The sequence below is a fragment of the Budorcas taxicolor genome, chromosome 3, assembly GCF_023091745.1.
Source record: "Budorcas taxicolor isolate Tak-1 chromosome 3, Takin1.1, whole genome shotgun sequence".
In the NCBI taxonomy this organism is placed as follows: domain Eukaryota; kingdom Metazoa; phylum Chordata; class Mammalia; order Artiodactyla; family Bovidae; genus Budorcas; species Budorcas taxicolor.
Window position 1 is genome coordinate 9,155,257 of NC_068912.1, and position 19,024 is coordinate 9,174,280.

The following is a 19,024-nucleotide window of genomic DNA, read 5'->3' on the forward strand; positions in this document are numbered from 1 at the left end:
TGCACCAGCCCCAAGCATGCTGTATCCTGCGTCAGACATAGACTAGCGATTCAATTCTTACATGATAGTATACATGATAGAATGCCATTCTCCCATATCATCCCAGCCTCTCCCTCTCCCTCTGAGTCCAAAAGTTATACACAGCTGTGTCTTTTTTCCTGTCTTGCATACAGGGTCATCATTGCCATCTTTCTAAATTCCGTATATATGTGTTAGTATACTGTATTGGTGTTTTTCTTTCTGGCTTACTTCACTCTGTATAATCGGCTCCAGTTTCATCCATCGCATCAGAACTGATTCAAATGAATTCTTTTTAATGGCTGAGTAATACTCCATTGTGTATATGTACCACAGCTTTCTTATCCATTCATCTGCTGATGGACATCTAGGTTGTTTCCATGTCCTGGCTATTATAAACAGTGCTGCGATGAACATTGGGGTACATGGGTCTCTTTCAATTCTGGTTTCCTCAGTGTGTATGCCCAGCAGTGGGATTGCTGGGTCATAAGGGAGTTCTATTTGCAATTTTTAAAGGAATCTCCACACTGTTCTCCAAAGTGGCTGTACTAGTTTGCATTCCCACCAACAGTGTAGGAGAGTTCCCTTTTCTCCACAGCCTCTCCAGCATTTATTGCTTGCAGATTTTTGGATCACAGCCATTCTGACTGGTGTGAAGTGGTACCTCATTGTGGTTTTGATTTGCATTTCTCTGATAATGAGTGATGTTGAGCATCTTTTCATGTGTTTGTTAGCCATCCGTATGTCTTCTTTGGAGAAATGTCTATTTAGTTCTTTGGCCCATTTTTTGATTGGGTGGTTTATTTTTCTGGAATTGAGCTGCATAAGTTGCTTGTATATTTTTGAGATTAGTTGTTTGTCAGTTGCTTCATTTGCTATTATTTTCTCCCATTCAGAAGGCTGTCTTTTCACTTTGCTTATATTTTCCTTTGTTGTGCAGAAGCTTTTAATTTTAATTAGATCCCATTTGTTTATTTTTGCTTTTATTTCCAGAATTCTGGGAGGTGGATCATAGAGGATCCTGTTGTGATTTATGTCTGAGAGTGTTTTGCCTATGTTCTCCTCTAGGAGTTTTATAGTTTCTGGTCTTACATTTAGATCTTTAATCCATTTTGAGTTTATTTTTGTGTGCGGTGTTAGAAAGTGATCTAGTTTCATTCTTTTACAAGTGGTTGACCAGTTTTCCCAGCACCACTTGTTAAAGAGATTGTCTTTACTCCATTGTATATTCTTGCCTCCTTTGTCAAAGATAAGGTGTCCATATGTGTGTGGATTTATCTCTGGGCTTTCTATTTTGTTCCATTGATCTATATGTCTGTCTTTGTGCCAGTACCATACTGTTTTGATGACTGTGGCTTTGTAGTAGAGCCTGAAGTCAGGCAAGTTGATTCCTCCAGTTCCATTCTTCTTTCTCAAGATTGCTTTGGCAATTCGAGGTTTTTTGTATTTCCATACAAATCTTGAAATTATTTGTTCTAGTTCTGTGAAAAATATGGCTGGTAGCTTGATAGGGATTGCATTGAATTTGTAAATTGCTTTGGGTAGTATACTCATTTTCACTATACTGATTCTTCTGATCCATGAACATGGTATATTTCTCCATCTATTAGTGTCCTCTTTGATTTCTTTCATCAGTGTTTTATAGTTTTCTATATATAGGTCTTTAGTTTCTTTAGGTAGATATATTCCTAAGTATTTTATTCTTTTCATTGCAATGGTGAATGGAATTGTTTCCTTAATTTCTTTTTCTACTTTCTCATTATTAGTGTATAGGAATGCAAGGGATTTCTGTGTGTTGATTTTATATCCTGCAACTTTACTATATTCATTGATGAGCTCTAGTAATTTTCTGGTGGAGTCTTTAGGGTTTTCTATGTAGAGGATCATGTCATCTGCAAACAGTGAGAGTTTTACTTCTTCTTTTCCAGTTGGATTCCTTTTATTTCTTTTTCTGCTCTGATTGCTGTGGCCAAAACTTCCAGAACTATGTTGAATAGTAGCGGTGAAAGTGGACACCCTTGTCTTGTTCCTGACTTTAGGGGAAATGCTTTCAATTTTTCACCATTGAGGATAATGTTTGCTGTGGGTTTGTCATATATAGCTTTTATTATGTTGAGGTATGTTTCTTCTATTCCTGCTTTCTGGAGAGTTTTTATCATAAATGGATGTTGAATTTTGTCAAAGGCCTTCTCTGCATCTATTGAGATAATCATATGGTTTTTATTTTTCAATTTGTTAATGTGGTGAATTACATTGATTGATTTGCGGATATTGAAGAATCCTTGCATCCCTGGGATAAAGCCCACTTGGTCATGGTGTATGATCTTTTTAATGTGTTGTTGGATTCTGATTGCTAGAATTTTGTTGAGGATTTTTGCATCTATGTTCATCAGTGATATTGGCCTGTAGTTTTCTTTTTTTGTGACATCTTTGTCAGGTTTTGGTATTAGGGTGATGGTGGCCTCATAGAATGAGTTTGGAAGGTTACCTTCCTCTGCAATTTTCTGGAAGAGTTTGAGTAGGATAGGTGTTAGCTCTTCTCTAAAATTTTGGTAGACTTCAGCTGTGAAGCCGTCTGGACCTGGGCTTTTGTTTGCTGGAAGATTTCTGATTACAGTTTCAATTTCCGTGCTTGTGATGGGTCTGTTAAGATTTTCTATTTCTTCCTGGTTCAGTTTTGGAAAGTTGTACTTTTCTAAGAATTTGTCCATTTCTTCCACGTTGTCCATTTTATTGGCATATAATTGCTGATAGTAGTCTCTTATGATCCTTTGTATTCCTGTGTTGTCTGTTGTGATCTCTCCATTTTCATTTCTAATTTTATTGATTTGATTTTTCTCTCTTTGCTTCTTGATGAGTCTGGCTAGTGGTTTGTCAATTTTATTTATCCTTTCAAAGAACCAGCTTTTGGCTTTGTTGATTTTTGCTATGGTCTCTTTTGTTTCTTTTGCATTTATTTCTGCCCTAATTGTTAAGATTTCTTTCCTTCTACTAACTCTGGGGTTCTCCAATTCTTCCTTTTCTAGTTGCTTTAGTTGTAGAGTTAGGCTATTTATTTGACTTTTTTCTTGTTTCTTGGGGTATGCCTGTATTGCTATGAACTTTCCTCTTAGTACTGCTTTTATAGTGTCCCACAGGTTTTGGGTTGTCGTGTTTTCATTTTCATTAGTTTCCATGCATATTTTGATTTCTTTTTTGATTTCTTCTGTGATTTGTTGGTTATTCAGAAGTGTGTTGTTCAACCTCCATATGTTGGAATTTTTAGTAGTTTTTCTCCTGTAATTGAGATCTAATCTTAATGCATTATGGTCAGAAAAGATGCTTGGAATGATTTCGATTTTTTTGAATTTATCAAGTTTAGATTTATGGCCCAGGATGTGATCTATCCTGGAGAAGGTTCCATGAGCACTTGAAAAAAAGGTGAACTTCATTATTTTGGGGTGAAATGTCCTATAGATATCAATTAGGTCTAATTGATCTAATGTATCATTTAAAGTTTGCGTTTCTTTATTAATTTTCTGTTTAGTTGATCTGTCCATAGGTGTGAGTGGGGTATTAAAGTCTCCCACTATTATTGTGTTATTGTTGATTTCCCCTTTCATACTTGTTAGCATTTGTCTTACATATTGCGGTGCTCCTATATTGGGTGCATATATATTTATAATTGTTATATCTTCTTCTTGGATTGATCCTTTGATCATTATGTACTGGCCCTCTTTGTCTCTTTTCACAGCCTTTGTTTTAAAGTCTATTTTATCGGATATGAGTATTGCCACTCCTGCTTTCTTTTGGTCTCTATTTGCGTGGTATATCTTTTTCCAGCCCTTCACTTTCAGTCTGTATGTGTCCCTTGTTTCGAGGTGGGTCTCTTGTAAGCAGCATATAGAGGGATCTTGTTTTTGTATCCATTCGGCCAGTCTTTGCCTTTTGGTTGGGGCGTTCAACCCATTTACGTTTAAGGTAATTATTGATAAGTATGATCCCGTTATCATTTACTTTATTGTTTTGGGTTTGGGTTTATACACCCTTTTTGTGTTTCCTGTCTAGAGAAAATCCTTTAGAATTTGTTGGAGAGCTGGTTTGGTGGTGCTGAATTCTCTCAGCTTTTGCTTGTCTGTAAAGGTTTTGATTTCTCCTTCATATTTGAATGAGATCCTTGCTGGGTACAGTAATCTGGGCTGTAGGTTATTGTCTTTCATCACTTTAAGTATGTCTTGCCATTCCCTCCTGGCCTGAGGAGTTTCTATTGAAAGATCAGCTGTTATCCTTATGGGAATCCCCTTGTGTGTTATTTGTTGTTTTTCCCTTGCTGCTTTTAATATTTGTTCTTTGTGTTTGATCTTTGTTAATTTGATTAATATGTGTCTTGGGGTGTTTTGCCTTGGGTTTATCCTATTTGGAACTCTCTGTGTTTCTTGGACTTGGGTGATTATTTCCTTCCCCATTTTAGGGAAGTTTTCAACTATTATCTCCTCAAGGATTTTCTCATGATCTTTCTTTCTGTCTTCTTCTTCTGGGACTCCTATAATTCGAATGTTGGAGCGTTTCATATTGTCCTGGAGGTCTCTGAGATTGTCCTCGTTTCTTTTAATTCGCTTTTCTTGTTTCCTCTCTGATTCATTTATTTCTACCATTCTATCTTCTATTTCACTAATCCTATCTTCTGCCTCCGTTATTCTACTATTTGTTGCCTCCAGAGTGTTTCTGATCTCATTTATTGCGTTATTCATTATATTTTGACTCTTTTTTATTTCTTCTAGGTCCTTGTTAAACCTTTCTTGCATCTTCTCAATCCTTGTCTCTAGACTATTTATCTGTGATTCTATTTTGATTTCAAGATTTTGGATCATTTTCACTATCAATATTCAGAATTCCTTCTCAGGTAGATTCCCTACTTCTTCCTCTTTTTTTGGTTTGGTGGGCAACTCTCCTGTTCCTTTACCTGCTGAGTATTCCTCTGTCTCTTCATCTTGGTTATCTTGCTGCGTTTGGGGTGGCCTTTTTATATTCTGGTAGTTTGTGGAGTTCTCTTTATTATGGAGTTTCCTCACTGTGGGTGGGGTTCTATCAGTGGCTTGTCAAGGTTTCCTGGTTAGGGAGGCTTGTGTTGGAGTTCTGGTCGGTGGAGCTGGGTTTCTTCTCTCTGGAGTGCAGTGGAGTGACCAGTAATGGGTTATGAGACATCAAGGGTTTTGGAATAATTTTGAGCTGCCTGTATATTGAAGCTCAGGGGAGTGTTCCTGTGTTGCTGGAGAATTTGAGTGGTATGTCTTGTTTTGGAACTTGTTGGCCCTTGGGTGGAGCTTGGTTTCAGTGTAGGTATGAAGGCATTTGATGAGCTCCTATTGCTTAATGTTCCCTGAATTCAAGAGTTCTCTAATGTTTTCAGGCTTTGGATTTAAGCCTCCTGCTTCTGGTTTTCAGTTTTATTTTTACAGTAGCCTCTAGACTTCTCCATCTATACAGCACCGATGATAAAACCTCTAGGTTAAAGATGAAAAGTTTCTCCACATTGAGGGACACTCAGAGAGGTTCACTGAGTTACAAGGAGAAGAGAATATGGAGGGGGTAGTTAGAGGTAACTGGAATGAGATGCGGTGAGATCAAAAGAGGAGAGAGCAAGCTAGCCAGTAGTCACTTCCTTATGTGTGCTCTATAGTCTGGACCGCTCAGAGGTATTTACGGAGTTATATGGGGAAGAGGAGAGGGAGGAAGTAGACAGAGGTGACCAGGAGGATAAGAGAGAGGAATGAGAAGGAGAGAGACAAATCCTGCCAGTAACCAGTTCCTTAGGTGTTCTCCACCGTCTGGAACACACAGAGATTCACAGAGTTGGATAGAGAAGAGATGGGGGAGAAAAGAGACAGAGGCCACCTGGTGGAGAAAAAGGAGAGTCCAAAGGAGGAGAGAGTGGTCAAGCCAGTAATCTCGCTCTCAGGTGAACTTGCGTAGTGAAGTTTGGGTTTTTAAATGTACAAAATTGACAACAAAAACCTAAGAGCAAAGATTAAAAATCTAGTGTAGAGGTTGGATTTAAAAAAATACAATATTAAAGAAAAGAAGCAGAAGGAAAAAGGAAGAAAGAAAAAAAAACAAGAATTATTAAACAAACAAACAAACAAACAAACAAACAAAAAAACAAAACAAAAAACCACCAGCAACCATCCAAAGGCTATATATGGTGTTTGCCTTAAAAAAAAAAAAAAGTCTTTTTTTTTTTTTAAATAGTAATAGTAGGTTATAGAAATAAAATTTAGAGGAGAAATAGAAGACTTAACAATTAAAAAAATAGTTAGAAAAAAAGAAAAAAAGAAGAAGAAGAAAAAAAGAAAAAAAAAGAAAAAGGAATGATTTTAAAAATATTAAAAATATATCTGGCCCTTCTCTGATGTTTTGGGCCGTGTGGGATCACTTCCAAGGTGGTTCCCTCTGTTTAACTTCTTCTGTTTGCTGGTTTTTTAGGGTCACTAGTTCAGTCGCGCTGTGGGGAGGGGGGATGCTGCAAACAAATAGCACTGTCGTGTGCACAGTGTCTCAGCCCCGCCTGACCTGTCCCTTCTCGCGGCGCACAACCCACTCCGGCTCTACGATGCTCAGCCGGGAACCGTCTGGGGCCGGCCCTAGGCTGCGTGCACTTCCCCGGTCCAAGCCGCTCAGGTTCGGCGCTCAGGCCGCCCTCAGAGGCACAGATTCGGCTGGGACTGCGCTTTGTGCCCTTCCCAGGTCCGAGTAGCTCAGGAGTTTGGCGAGCGCGATCGCCGCGGCGTGTCACCTTTTCTGCCGCTGCTGCTCAGCTTTCTGGGTGGACCGCTGGCGTCCCCCGTGAGGCAGATTGTGAGTGTCCAGCACCCCCAGAAGTCTTAGCAAAGAGGCCTGCTTGCAGTTAGGTAAGTAAAGTCTCTCCGGGTCTGCAATTGCCCTTTCCAGTCCTTACGGCTCTGGCTGCCTGTCCCCGGTGGGGGATGGTCTGCAGCCGGCTTTTTCCGTTCCGTCCTTTGTTCTGCGCTCGGTCCTGGCGGTGTCTTATGTTCGAGCTTTTCGGGCGGTAGCTATCCCACAGTCTGGTTTGCTAGCGCAAGTTAGATCGTTCTGGTTGCGCGTGGGGCGTTCCTGCCCGATTCTTACAAAGCACTGCAGCCCGCGCCTCCCGCGCGCCCCTGCCCTGCCCCCACTAGCTTGTGGTGGATGCAGGCGTCTGCGCTGCTTTTCCGCTGGGGGAGTTACTGTTGGGCTTGTAATCTGTTGGTTTTAATTATGTATTTATTTTTCCCTTCCTGTTATGTTGCCCTCTGTGTTTGTTTCGCCACAGACTAGGCAGGGAGAGTGTTTCCTGGTGTTTGGAAACCTCTCTTCTTAAAATTCTCTTCCCGGGACGGGCTTCCCTTCCCGGGACAGAGCTCCCTCCCCACCTCCTTTGTCTCCTTTTTCGTCTTTTATATTTTCTCCTACCTGTTTTTGAAGACAATGGTCTGCTTTTCTGGTTGCCTGATGACCTCTGCCAGCCTACAGAAGTTGTTTTGTGGAGTTTGCTCGGCGTTGAAATGTTCTTTTGAGGAATTTGTGAGGGAGAAAGTGGTCTTCCCGTCCTATTCCTCCGCCATCTTTATCCCGTCTCTACTATCACTTTTTAATTGAAATTCAACTGACATTTAACATTATATTAATTTCAAGTTTATACCATAGTAATTCTATATTTTTATACATTGCATGTGATTGGTATAATAAATCTAGTCCACACCCACAAGCATATCTAGTTACAATTTTTTTTTCTTGTGATGAGAAATTAATATCTATTCTCTCACAACTTGTCAATGTACAATATAGTATTCGTCACCATTCTGTACAATATATCCCCAGGACCTATTTCGTAATTGAAAGCTTTTATCTTTTGACCGCTGGACATAATTTCCTGTACCGAAGTCTAATTTGTTTGTATTCTCATGTATGATTAGTACTTCTATATTGTGTTTAAGAAGTATTTCCATATGTTGAGGTCATGAAGTTATTCTCCAGTATTCATATTAACTTGTAGAAGTTTTATGTTTTTGTTGTTTTTCCAGTCTTGTAGAAGAGAGCACCATAGTTGTGGTGACTGGAGATTGTCTTTGAGGGTCATTTTTTGGCCGAGAGGGAGGATAAAAAGGGAGTCAGAACTCTAAGAATAATAAAGTTCACTTAGCACATTTTCCTCCCACACCTGTCACTCTGAGAAATGTGACCCTGAGGTCAAGGACATCTTCACTTCCCCTGCAATGATTAGTTTGTCCATGTGTCAGTCAAGAGGCAGCAGCTGCGGCCTTGTGGAAGGGCCTCTCGCTTATGTTCAGACGATAATACAGACATGGGCTTTGGAGGGTAGGGAGTTTCCCCCACTCTGGCTTCCATGGAGCCTTATCCCATGCATCCATGTCCATTTGCATGTGCCATGAGTTGTGCATGGAATTTTTGTCTCTGTCCTTGGAATTTTTCAGGCAGAAATATCGGGGTGAGTTGCCATTTCCTACTGCAGTGGATCTTCCCGACCCAGGGATCCCACTCCTGTCTCTGGCATCTCCTGCATTGGTAGGCAGATTTTTTGCCACTGGGACACTTGGAAAGCCCCATTTGCATGTCCCCCTGCAAAAACTGATTCTTTCAAAATGCATGATAGGTACTTACAAAGCAATAGACCCTAGAGATGCATAGCTGACAGGGTCATTAAGGGACTCAGATGAACTGGGACAGAGATATAAACACATGACAGCAAGCTTCATGAGGTGTCACCTGTGGTAGCCACATAAACAAGGGGCCCTGGTTTATGAGGATGAGCCATCATCCAGATAGTGAGGTGTGGCCAGAGCCCTGAGGAAAAGTGTTTATGGGGGAAAGGTAGGCTAGCAGGCCTGAGGGTTAATATGAGGGAAGTTCAAAAGGAATTCAGAGAAGTACATTGTTTCAGAGTCTACTGGAAGAGTGGGTTTTATGGGCAGAGGAGGGAGCAAAGCCAAGTAGGAACAGACTAAAGATTCCAGGAACAGACTAAAGATTCCAGGGGATTGGAAGATTCAGAGCTTGTTGGTGTCCACAGCCAACCCCTCACTGTGTCTTCTCCCTGCCCCCCAGCACTGCCTCGGTGGAGGAGGATACTTTTCAGAGAGCAGTCCCTCGCAGTGTGCAGATTTCTCCTCCTTTGACTGGAATGGATACGAGGCTCACCGGGGTCACAGCTCCAGCCGGGAGATCACTGAGGCAGCTGCGCTCCTGTTCTACCGCTGAGAGCTGTGCAGTGTGAGATGTGGAACCCGGCTCCTAAGCCCAGACCCTCAGAGATGGAAAAATAGAATGCTAACAAGGAGAGAAGGGAATAAATTACTTCACTTTGTGGTTCTGAATTTCTCTGAATTCATTTTGCAAATTGACTGAGACCTAAAGGGACGTTTTAAAATAATGCCGTCTGTGGGTTGATTTCCATTTCAGATGTTCTGAGTTTGGAACTTCAAGTCTTGGGTCCCAGACACAAGTTTGCTCCTCTTTCTTTGGACTCCCTGAAGGAGATAAAGAAGAGGGGATGCCATTCCTTAATTTTCCTACCCTACCATATTGGTCAGTCAAATCAAGCCCTCAACATAAACATCTTAGAGCAGAAAAGATAACTATTATTTAGATTCAGTAGGAAAAAAGATTGAGGTCACACCTGCCATGTCCTTTATCCCTTAGGGCAGTGTCCCTAAAATGATTTTAGTACTAATTGCAACATCTGTGGGTTGGGGTAGGTTCTCACAACATCAAACAATTCACTGACAACTAGCTGAGTGTCCTCCACCTCGACTCAAATTTGACCTGATCTACCAGGTCTAGTCAAGGCTATGGGTTTTCCAGGAGTCATGTATGGATGTAAGAATTGGACTATAAAGAAAGCTGAGCACCAAAGAATCTATGCTTTTGAACTGTGGTGTTGAGAAGACTCTTGAGAGTCCTTTGGACTGCAAGGAGATCCAACCAGTCCATCCTAAAGGAGATCAGTCCTGGGTGTCATTGGAGGGACTGATGTTGAAGCTGAAACTCCAATACTTTGGCCACCTGATGCGAAGAACTGACTCATTCGAAAAGACCCTGATGCTGGGAAAGACTGAGGGCAGGAGGAGAAGGGGACGACAGAGGATGAGATGGTTGGATGGCATCACCGACTCAATGGACATGGGTTTGGGTGGACTCCGGGAGTTGGTGATGGACAGGGAGGCCTGGCCTCCTGCGGTTCATGGGGTCGCAAAGAGTCGGACACGACTGAGCGACTTAACTGAGCTGAAGTGAACCAGGAGAAATCCTCAGATCCCCAGGTGAAGGCTGCCTCTTGACGCATCCAATGCAGACACCAGTTGATATGGGGTGACACGAGCACTACTGGGCAGAGGCCAGCTCCTGCTGTGAAACACCGGACGGTACAGGACGCCTCCCCCAAATGCAGAGTGATCTAGAACATCAAGAGTGCTGTCGCTGAGCAACCCTGGAGAGAGGGTCGTGTCTTTACTTTTTTAAAAACAATTTTCACAAAGGGCAGTTTCATTTTGGTGGTTAGTATATTTAACAGTTAAATAGATTTAAAAATGCAAGATGAATGCATTTAAAAATGCTCCATGAATGCGGCCTTGATAACTAGATAGATAACCAATTTCACCAGAGACCAGGTAATATGAAATTGTCTAAACATTTAAAATAGGGTTCTTGTGTAGATCATCCTTTGTTTTGATCACTGGGGTTCAGAGGTGTGTGCGTTCATGCTAAGTCGCTTCAGTTGAGTCCAACTCTTTGGTTCCCCATGGACTGCAGTCTGCCAGTCTCCTCTGCCCATGAGATTTCCCAGGCAAGAATGCTAGAGTGGGTAGCCATGCCCTCCTCTAGGGGATCTTCCTGAGCCAGGATCGAACCTGTGTCTCTTATGCCTCCTGCGTTGGCAGGTGGGTTCTTTACCGCTAGCGCCACCTGGAAGCCCAGGAGGGGTAGTTAATCCTACTGGTCACAGAGCAATTGTGTTAAGACCCAATCTTCTGATATCCCTTCCCAGAGGTTTGTACAGCTGGATGAACTTCCAACCCCAGAGAAAGGTCAAGTTCGTAGCCTCCAGGCAGTATGCTCTCCCTGTTTACCAGGACAGTGTTAGGTTCACACCAGGCACAGAGGCTGAGTATAGCCTACTCCAACTAGAGTTGTTGGTTTTTTTTCAGAAACAGAAGCAGTGAGATCCAAGTGATATTTAGTTTTAATGCCCAAATGAGTGCAGCTGGTACCTAATGTCTAAGCAACATTCACCCAAATGTCAAGATGAATTTCTTTCTGATACATTGATACTTCAAATTCTGTCCCCAGAATCAGTGACGTTGTGTTTAGCTGAAAGTCCCCAGTCCTGTAGTGCCCTGCAAAGTTATTCCTGTTAGCATTGATTTAGCACTGTCCCAGGTCCTGGAACCCAGCAAGCCAGCCCTCACAGTCAAAGACAGCTGAACCATGGATTGCGGGTCCAGCAAAATCCAAGTCAACATCACAACCAAGGTGTTAGACTCCCTCTTGTAAGAAGACTTGATGTTACCACTCTTCTTTACTATGGTAGTGTGAGAAGGCAGCACCAAATCCCAGACTCAAGCCTTGTCAAACCTGGTCCTCATTGGTAATTCAGTCCTGCCCTAGAGCTCTGTCAGGGTTGCCCTGCTCCCTGACAGGTCACACTGTATATGTGTCTGGTTTCCAAGTTCCCAGGAACTTGTGATAGTCACTCGGTCACGTCTGACTCTTTGGACCCCATGGAGTGTGGACTGCCAGGCACCTCTGCCCCTGGGGTTCTCCAGGCAAGAACACTGGAGTGGGTAGCCATTCCCTTCTCCAGTCCCGGGAACTTGACCGGTGTCTATATTAGATAATCCAGATGCTGAAAATTTTGTGGCCGTGCATGATTTTGTTTTCTCATCCAGACAACCTGAAACCAATCCTTCCCTGAAAATCTCTCTGGCAGATTTGCCAAGGTCAGCCCATGAGAGAGGAATACACATTGTTTACCCACAGCTCAGTGTGTTTGTTTCAGGACAAGACTATGAGAAGGGGTAGTCTGGTGTCTCCTGAAGGACAGCGTGCAGCCACAGCTGAGGCCATGGGCTTGCTATGGGTTGAGAGGCAGATGGCCTGGAGAAGGGTGAACTGAAAGCCTCACAGCTGTTCTTGGCTAAACCTGACTTGTGCGGTAGTTGGTAAGCTACTGTTAATGTACAGTTGACCCTTGAACAACATGTGGGTTGTGGGCACCATTCCTCCTCAGAGTCTAAAATCCACATGTAAGTTATAGTTGATCATCTGTACCCAGAATTCCTCCACCTCTGACGTTCCCCTGTGTTTGTGGTCCACATGTGCAGGTTCAACGTCATGAACTGTGTGGTCTATATTCTTTAATATTGGAAAATAAACCCACGTGTAAGTAGACCAGTACAGTTCAAGGTTGCTTTGCTCCAGTTTTAACTGCATTTGTTTTGTTTTTCTGGTGTCTTCTATTTTTTTTTTAACCTCCTTATTAAATCTTTGTTCTTAGTCAGTTCAGTTCGGTTGCTCAGTCATGTCCATCTCTTTGTGACCTCATGGACTGCAGCACACCAGGCTTCCCTGTCCATCACCAACTCCCAGAGCTTACTCAAACTCATGTCAATTGAGCCAGTGATGCCATCCGACCATCTCATCCTCTGTCGTCCCCTTTCCTCCTGCTTTCAATCTTTCCCAGCAACAGAGTCTTTCCAATGAGTTAGTTCTTCACATCAGGTGGCCAAAATTATGGAGTTTCAGCTTCAGCATCAGTCCTTCCAATGAATATTCAGGATTGATTTCCTTGCAGTCCAAGGGATGCTCAAGAGTCTTTTCAACACCACAGTTCAAAAGCATCAATTCTTCGGTGCTCAGCTTTCTTTATGGTCCAACTCTCACATCCATACATGACTCTTGGAAAAATCATAGCTTTGAGTAGATGGACCTTTGTTGGCAAAGTAATGTCTCTGCTTTTTAATATGCTGTCTAAATTGGTCATAGCTTTTCTTCCAAGAAGCTAGTGTCTTTTAGTTTCATGCCTACAGCCACCATCTGCAGTGATTTTGGAGCTCAATAAAAGGAAAGAAAAGGAGGAAAAGAAGAAACTTTGTTACAAGAAAAGAAAATTTGTTCCTTACTAGCTCATTCCTGATTTTCCTTCCTGCTAATTTTTTTTTTCTTCCTCTATTTATTTTAGTTACCTCTTGCCTTAATTCTGTCTTCTCATGTCAAGGGTTACTGAACCAAACTTGAGTCTGCTGGGCTGTGTGCACAAAAGCCAGTCTACTGACACAGGATTATGGTGAAGGGATGTGCAGTGTCTACTGCAGATGACAGCGAGAAGTCTGGGTAGCTAGCGTCCCCCTCGTCCCCCCACCCATTGCCTCTGATCTCCCCATTGGTTTTCAGGGAAAGGGGTTTAAAGACAGGCTGAGGAAGAATGCTGTGAGTTGCAGGATCAGCTAGAGGACATTCTTCCGATTGGTTGCTTGTGAGGTAATTGAGGGTCAATATCGTCAGCCTTCTGGTTTCAGTGACCCGGACTCTGCCTGTGTCAGCATGCGGTTATTAACTTTTTCTACTGATTGGAGGTTTTCGTACTTGCAAATGATCTTGGAGGATACGTCTCAGAAGGGATTTGTCATCTGGAAGAAACAGGTTTGGAGTCCTGACAAAATTTTATTTCTTATGGAGGTTAGTGAATCCATAGCTTTTGCTTTTTAAAATTAATTAAATGGTATATTTTTGTTTTATATCCTTCTCTGTATGTGTTAATTTTTACAGTGAAGTTTTCTTTTTAGCCTAACACATAAAAAGTCACTTGGAGAAGCTGGGCTGGATGTGAGGTGAGGAAGGGGGAACAATTTCATTTTCCCTCTATACACACACATACTGTCAATTTTCTTTTTTAGCCTAAAGCACATTTTGAGTTCTGTTGACAAGGACTGCTCTTTGATGATGCATCTAAATTCAAAACAGCAAGTCTCTCGGAATCAATTATTTATTCCTTCTTTTAATTCTTCCAAACCTCCTCCACCTTCCAACAGTTTCCAACCTGTCATTATGCACAATCCAGCCTCAAATTCCACCCTGTCTCCCCGTTTTAGGTTGTCCTGTATTGGGATGATCCCTTGGCTGCAGTTGCTAGCTCCTAATATTTCCCTCCCTTTCCCCTGCTTCTCTTCATGATCAGTACTCTGACAGTCTCTTGCTTCTTTTTCTACAATTTCCGTCTTAACTTTTCTCCCTGTTTCCTATTTTCTGGTGCACAGGGATGTTCAGTGTGAGAGAAATTGATCTACAGGGCACAAAGGCACAAAATGGGAAAGAGAAAGGTGGAGAGGGCAAGCACCCTGCGTTCATACAATCCCGCTGACCAGCAGCAATGGGTCACTCTTCCTTTCAGATATGTGAGCACTTTGATTCTAAAGTCCATCCTCACAGCCTGTCTTCAGAAGCATTTCTTTGGTGTTTATCTTAACCTGGGTCCTCCACACATGGAAACCTGAGGCAAAGATGAAAGTGTTAACTCTTGACTGTGGACCTGCCAGTGCAGAGAGATGAGGAGTAGGAAAAAATGGGAGAGATGAAAAATATTAGAAGCTTTGTGATTTGTGATTATTCTGCCTGTCTCTTTATACTGATTCTGGAAGAGACACGGATGAGGCAGAGGACTGACCCGAAATCTGTCCCAAGTCCCAGGTGCAGTGTCTAGAATGGGACAATGAGTGGGTGATGACAGTTAATTCCACATGAAAAGCAGGGACAAACGTGGGCAGAGAAAGAGGAAGGAGAAAAGGTGGGAGGGGTCAGGGGATTGAAAAAAGCAAAGAAAGAATCTAGAGAGCATCAGGAAAGAGAAGGTAAAATTGAGGTATTGGGAAGGAAGGTCACTGAGGGAATCGAGCAGAGAGAAGCCCGTCAAATGTCCCAGTGACACCACGTGCAGTAGGAACAAGCCGTCCCCACTGAGCCCTGCTCAAACTGTAAACTCATGAGCAAAAGAAGTGATCTTTGTTACGCCAGTGTGTTTGGAGTGGCTTATTGTAACTGATCCAACCTCCATGGTGTGGAGTCTGAGCCTGGTGCTCTGGCTAAAGATGTGGGAATTTTGTTGGGACTGTGGATTTGCTTTTGCTTTGCAAGGACCCTTGCTGGCAGCAGTGTGGGGAAGGTGTTGCAGTGGGCCAACACCGACACAGAAGATTAGGAAAGGGCAGAAGGCCATTTCAGGAAGGGGGGCTTCAGCTGGTCCTTGACCTGTGGTCACCAGCATCATCCCGGAGGATTAATCTGAAGCAATAAAGAGTTTTTCACTCCTGGCCAAAGGCTGATTCAGGAGTGGTCATATGTCCTGTCTCTGGCCAATGAGAAATGAGGAAAAGTGTACTGGGGCCTCCGGAAAAACCTTCATTTCTTCTCAAGAATAGCCAGAGGAGGAGAATCTCCTTTTCCCTCTAGATGTGTTGTAGCCTTATAGATTATTATAGGCTGTACTTCATTCTCCCCAAATTCACACCAGAACCATAATCCTAAGACCTCAGAATATGACTGCATTTGAGGGTCAGGCCTTTAAAGAGATTATGTACTTAAAATGAGCCCATTAGTGTGGGTCTAATCCACTCATTTATATCCCTTTTAAGTGCAAGCACATGGCTAGGGATGCACGCAGAGAGGAAAAGCCACATGAGGACACAGTGAGAAGCGGGCCATTTGCAGATCAAGAAGGAGGCCTCTGAAGGGACTGGACCTGCCAACACTTGATCTTGGACTTCTACTTTCCAGAACTCTGAGAGAAAGAGAAGTCTGTTGTTTAATTTCCCTTCTCCTTATGAGTCTGTGGTATTGTGTTATGGTAGACCTGGAAAGTGAAATTATTAGTTGTGTCTGACTCTGGAGTGTAGCCTGCCAGGCTCCTCTGTCCATGGGGATTCTTTGCTGTGTGAGGTGGGTCAGACGGTAAAGAATCTGCCTGCAAGCCGGGAGACCCTGATCCAGTCCTTGAGTTGGGAAGATCCCTTAGAGAAGGGCCTGGCAACCCACTCCAGTATTCTTGCCTGGAGAATCCCCATGGACAGAGGCGCCTGGCGGGCTGCTGTCCATAAGGGTTGCAGAGTTGGACATGACTGAGCGAGCAAGCACAGACCTAGAAAAGTATTGCACATCAGCAGACATTTTACCCTCAGCCAGAGGATTAGCCAGGGTAGAGAGGCTGAAAGTGCCCAGGTCCTTGAAAACACTGAGCTGGTGCCAAGTCAGTCAAGCCTGAAACTGCCTTGCCTCTGAATTTCCTGGTTCATGAGGTGGTGTATATGCTTTTTGTTCAAGTCGCTTTGAGATAGGTTTTGTATTAGTTCTAGTTTAAAGCCTTGTAACTGACCAGAAAGTGAAAGTTGTTCAGTCATGTCCAACTCTTTGCAACCCCATGGACTATACAGTTCATGGAATTCTCCAGGCCAGAATACTGGAGTGGGTAGCCTTTCCCTTCTCCAGGGGATCTTCCCAACCGAGGGATCGAACCCAGGTCTCCCGCATTGCAGGCAGATTCTTTACCAGCTGAGCCACAAGGGAAGCCCTGCAACTGATCTAGACCTGAACTAATCAAATGTCAGGGGCAGTGAGGCTTAGGGGCAGTGGTGTGGGAAACAGATTAAAGAGGCAGCAGGAGGTAGAATGAATGGGACACAGTCACTGGCTGTGACTGGATGAAGGTGGTTAGAAGGTGTGACGTCCCTAATGTTACTTGTACCATTTCCCCAGATGCCGTCAACGGTTGGCTGCTCCTTGACTTCACACCACATGGGATGAAATGCAGAATGAAATGGAAGATGCCAAAATAGGAAAAGTTATGTCTTAGAAGTAATAAAAGAACACACTAAAAGCATAAGTTTTCTTTGGAGTTTTCTTCTTGGGCAGTGTTTTAGTTCCTTTATCAATCTGACTTGTATTTTGTGTAAATCAGTGCTTTGAACCTACAAAGACAGGAAATGTTGGCTTAACAGCAACAATAACAAAAGGTTCAGTCTTTTCCCAAGGATTGAGATATGATCAGTGGTATAATAAAGTTATGTATGAGGTATGTGACATCACTGCGGAGGAATGGATCAATTCTATTATAGCTGAAGGAAGAATCTGAGAACAGAGGAGTGCCACTGGAATGGAAAAGACAGAGGAAGCTTGAAGCAGCGGGGTGGTTTGTACTGACTTATCCTCCCATGTGTGGTGTCTGCATTTGATCATCTGTAGTAAACGTTCACTAGTTTGTGTGAGAAAATGAGAAATTCAAAGGTAAAGTAGTGTCACTGTGAAAGCAATTTATTTCAACTGAAGATTTTTATGTATTCTGAGATGATCATTTCCAATTTTGTTTTTAAAATGTGTTTTTTTCTAGGAAATGGTGATGATGGTCGATGTTCAGTTAAAAACATTTTTTTGTGTGCATTTTTTCAGAAAGAAAGGTACAAAGAAAAAGCCAAAACCATCACCACTCTTATTAGCCTTGTACACTCATGTGTTTTCACGTGGAAAATACAGAAGTCCACGAAATTCTCAGATCTGAACACTGTGCTAAGAGGTGACCTTTAACAGGTGTCTTTTAGAGCCTGTGGAGTATCAAGAGAGAAAGCTCTCAGCGTCCACTTGGATGTCATCTCTCAGCTCCTGGCCTCAGTGTGGAGAGAAAAGAAGGCATGTCTGTGCTAGAAGCAAGTGCTACTGAGACTCCGACAAGGTGTGTGAGTGCAGGAGCCCGGATTCCAGGTCAGAGATGTGTGGAGGACAAGGGATCCTTAGCCGTTGCGTCTTGTGGGACTGGACAGGAGCTAGGGGTAGACTGAGAGGTCATCCAGAAGGCAAACTTTTGTTTTTTTCTTAGATCCCACCCTGCTTCTTGCTATTTCTCATATTGGCCACTAGAGGGGGAGGTGCAGGAGATTGTCCCCTAGAAGAGCACTTCTCCCCTCTCAAGTGTCAATAACAGAACTGGGCTGGGCAGGTCCAGCGTCCGGGCGCCTCTGGGGCAGAGGGAATGTCTTTGAGCTGCACAGAAGCCACTTTGTGCTCAGACCTGAGATGTCTGTAGGCTGAGTGCTGATTTCTGTTGGCCAGTGGGACCTAACGTGGAGACGTATGGTGCTTGGTGAGGAATGCTGTGGGTTCCGCTTTTGTGTAGGGGCCCTCAGGGACCTGTATTAAGAACTGTGTTCCCTCCTAGTCTCTCCCCACTCCAGTGAGCTTGGTCTTGCGATTTCCAGACGAAGTTGAATGATCTGTTTTGTGCCTGGGACTGCTCCCTTTCCGTTTTCCTCCCCACAACAAGAATAACTGGCATTTAGAAATGTGTGTTCCTCTTCATTTTCATTTATGCTTTTTTATAAAAAAGCAAAGTATGTTTCTTAATATTATGTCATCTGATCTTTAGTAAATTCTAATCATTGTTTACTAGCTTCATTTTTAGTATAAGGAAATAGGCTCAGAAATGCTCAATATAATTGTAAGTCCCTTGACTGTTGTGAATAATGTTGCAATGAACACTGGTGTATAAGCATCTGAGTCTTTGTTTCCTTTCTCAGTTTTTAAAAGTTGACTCACATTTTTTATTTTGGTTGCATTGAGTGACTGGTGGTATCTTATTTCCTATTTCCACGACCAGGGATTTGAACCCATTTCCCCTGCTGTGGAAGCATGGAGTCTTAACCACTGGACCATCAGGGAAGCCTCAGACAAGGGTCTTTATTTGTTGCAGGTGACTCTCAAGATTTGTCTCTTCTTCCTCCTCATCCTTCAGCTGGTCCCTCTCCCAGTCAGGATAAGGCAGCTTCCCTGTCAGGGAGAACCTCAGGTCTGACGGGGGAGTGATGAGTGTGGGGGCACAGAAGGGAGAGTTTTGTGCATTCCTCCTCCTTGTGCCAGCCTGGTCCCCATGGTTCCATCCAGTCATGGTCCAAAGCAGGTGTGAGGTCGTGTGCAC

General features: G+C 43.0%; 2 pseudogenes; one reads left to right on the top strand and one right to left on the bottom strand.

Moving 5' to 3' along the window:
- Nucleotides 1-11,027: 11,027 nt before the first annotated feature.
- Nucleotides 11,028-13,436, bottom strand: LOC128044827 (voltage-dependent anion-selective channel protein 2-like; annotated as a pseudogene).
- A 178-nt stretch (nt 13,437-13,614) lies between these two features.
- The window catches only part of LOC128044829 (intelectin-1-like), a 28,862-nt pseudogene continuing 23,452 nt past the window's right edge, over nt 13,615-19,024 (top strand).